Source organism: Vigna radiata, chromosome 9 (genome assembly GCF_000741045.1).
Source record: "Vigna radiata var. radiata cultivar VC1973A chromosome 9, Vradiata_ver6, whole genome shotgun sequence".
NCBI lineage: Eukaryota > Viridiplantae > Streptophyta > Magnoliopsida > Fabales > Fabaceae > Vigna > Vigna radiata.
Window position 1 is genome coordinate 14,800,293 of NC_028359.1, and position 3,080 is coordinate 14,803,372.

Consider the following 3,080-nt stretch of genomic DNA (forward strand, 5'->3'; position numbering starts at 1 on the left):
CATCGTTGTCGGGGACTTAAGGTTTATTTTTCTAGTAATGTGGATTAATTGAATTTGACTTGGTTGTAATTATTTTTGTTTTATTTTTCTTTAATTGCGTTTTGTTTTATTTTTCTGTAAAAGTGCTTTTAGGGTGTGTTTCTTGTGTATGCAGGAAACGATACATACTAGAAGCAGGAAAAACCAGCAACCTCTTTTAGAAGGTTTACCAGACGGGAGGATAAAGAGACATCCTTCACGTGAAAGATCTCTTTCTCCCGAAGCTATTTCGCAGTCTTCACTTGAGACTTTTGCACCAGATCTTGAGGAGATGGCCAACCAACCTCCTCCTAGACGTACTTTGGGGGACACAGCAAATGCAGTAGGCCCCTTAAACTTCAACAGTATAGCAGTTCTGGCTAACAATGCAACCAGCATGGTGATGAGTCTGGCGCTCATCCAGTTAGTCCAGAATAATCAATTCCATGGGTTGTCGAATGAAAATCCTTACAAGCATTTCACAATCTTTGGTGAGATTTGCAACATGGTCAAGATAACTGGAGTGTCAGATGACAGAGTCAGACTTAGTTTGTTTCCTTTCTCTCTTGGAGGAAACGCAAAGGACTGGTTGAATTCTTTCCCTGAAGGAACGTTCAGGACTTGGGAGGCGGTGGTCCAACAATTTGTTACTAAATTCTTCCCAATTCCGAAAATTAATCAAGGAAAGCTGGAGATCTCTTCGTTCAAGCAAGGGATGGAGGAAACTCTCAGGCAAGCATGAGACAGATTCAAAGGTTTCTTGAGGGCGACCCCAGTCCATGGGTTCGATAAGACTTCATACTTGCTTGCGTTCCTTGGAGGTTTACGTGCTCATTCCAAGATGATGTTAGATGCCTCAGCTAGAGGCAGTATCAATAGGAAAACGAAAGATGAGGCGTATGACTTGATTGAAGAGATGGCCCTAAACGAAGTGTCACAGAGTGAGAGGGGCATAAAAAAAGGAGGACTCTTGCATCTTCCTACTGAAGACGCTGCAACTGCTCAGAATCACCTGCTTAGCCAGAAACTAGACAAGTTGACGAAGGTCCTTTCCGAATTTCCTAGGGGACTTAGAAATATTTCTCAGGCACAGTAACTTTGTGACTTATGCGGTGGTGACCATATAAATGGTCAATGTGCTTTCAGGGAGGAGATGCAGCAGGACGTTAATTATATGGGAGCCCAATTTCAATACAATCAGGGAAATTTCAACCAAGGTAATTCTAGCCAAGGTTGGAAAAATCATTTAAGTATTGGGCAGAGCCAGAACAATTCATCGGGACAAGTGAGCAACTTCCGGCAGCAACAACCGTCACCTCTGTGGCAGCAAGTGAGTAATTTGATTGAGTCTGTCAGGACCTTAAGGAACAAATTTGATGACTTTTTCAAAAAATATGAGTAACAGGTAAATAGCAAGCAGGCCAGTTTTAAATCACTAGAGTCACAGATTGGGCAACTGGCAACAAGAATAGAAATTACGGAGAAAAACCAGTTTAGGGCCAACACTGAGGCTAACCCTAAGAGAGAATGCAAGGTTATTACAAGCCAGGATGGTTGGGAAGCAGACTGTGAACCATTCCATGTGGTGAACACTGAAGAGGAAGAGATGCTGATGGTTGAATTCTTTGAACCCATGAGCAGTGACGATGAGGAATATGAGAATTATAATGAAGAAGAGGTTGGTGGAGGAAAAGAGGAAATAGGAACCAGATGCAAGCATAATGGGGGATTCAGAGAAATTTTCAACCGGATGACTGTGGTATCTTTAGGAAATCAACAGCTCCCTCCCTATTCATAAAGAATTAAAATCAACATTGATGATGAAATTGAGCTTACTGATGAAGAAGAGGATCCTGTTGAAATTGAGCTTACTGATAAAGAAGAGGATCTTGTTGTTCAACCACAAAAGAGCAATTATCGTCCTAAGGCTAAAGATCTGGGTGCTTAACACTGTCATGTGCTCTGAATGATTTGGATGTGGAAGTTATAATAGATTCTGGATCTAGTATCAATTTAATACGCACGAAACTTTTGAAGGAAATCAGTGGGCTTGTGTTGAAACCATCTGACTTGACTATAGCAATGGCAGACGGTTCTACAAAAGTGCAAGTGGGAATGGTAGAAAATGTTGTTGTGCGAGCAGACCGGTTTGAGTTTTTAGCAGATTTCATTGTCATGGATGTTAAAACAGAGGAAGAGTATCCTGTGATTTTAGGGCGACCCTTCATGGCAACAACAAAGATGCTTATTGATGTTCATGATGGAAGGATAATGATGAGGGATTTGAATTATCTATTTCTCTATACTGGCCATGAAGGGGATGAGATCAAAACAGTAAAAAGAGACAAATTTGAGAAGTCAGAGATGGACGAAAAACAAGAAGAGAGCATAGCAGGTACTGATTATTATGACAGCTGTTGTGTTCTACAGGTGCCTGAGGATAAAGGGAGAAAAACCATTCACCCAAAATCAAAAGAAGATCCACTTCAACCAGGGAGCAAAGTGAGATTTAAGAAAAAGGAATGGATAGTAAAGGAGCTGAAGGGAAAAGGAATGGTGGAAATTCAAAGTCCTTATTCCATAGTGATCGAGAAGGTGGACCGAAGAAAAGTGAGTCGGTGGGACGATGAAGATCCCAACGTGAAGAAGAAGAGTTGAACTTGCTGGAAATCAATTTTTGTATTGTTAAGAACAATTTTCATTTTCAGTTATTTGCATTTTTTTATTTTCGTTGGAACATGTACTTTTCGAATTTTTGTAACAATTTTTGGGTAGCATCTACTGAGGGATGCTAAAAATTTTTAAATCCACTGAAGGATTCCAGGAAGGCGCACCTACTGATGGGTGGTGGAAGAAATTGCACTTACTGACAAGTGCTAAACAGGTTTGGGTCAGGCTCGTGATGTTAAACAAGCGCTACTAGGAGGCAACCTAGATTTCTTCTTATACTTTTGCATTTTATTTTCTAGAATAGGTGGAATTTTAATTTTAGTGTGTATCCTTGGCTTGAATACTTTTTCTGAAAATGTTTGACTGACTGATGGGCATGATGGAGCTATTTG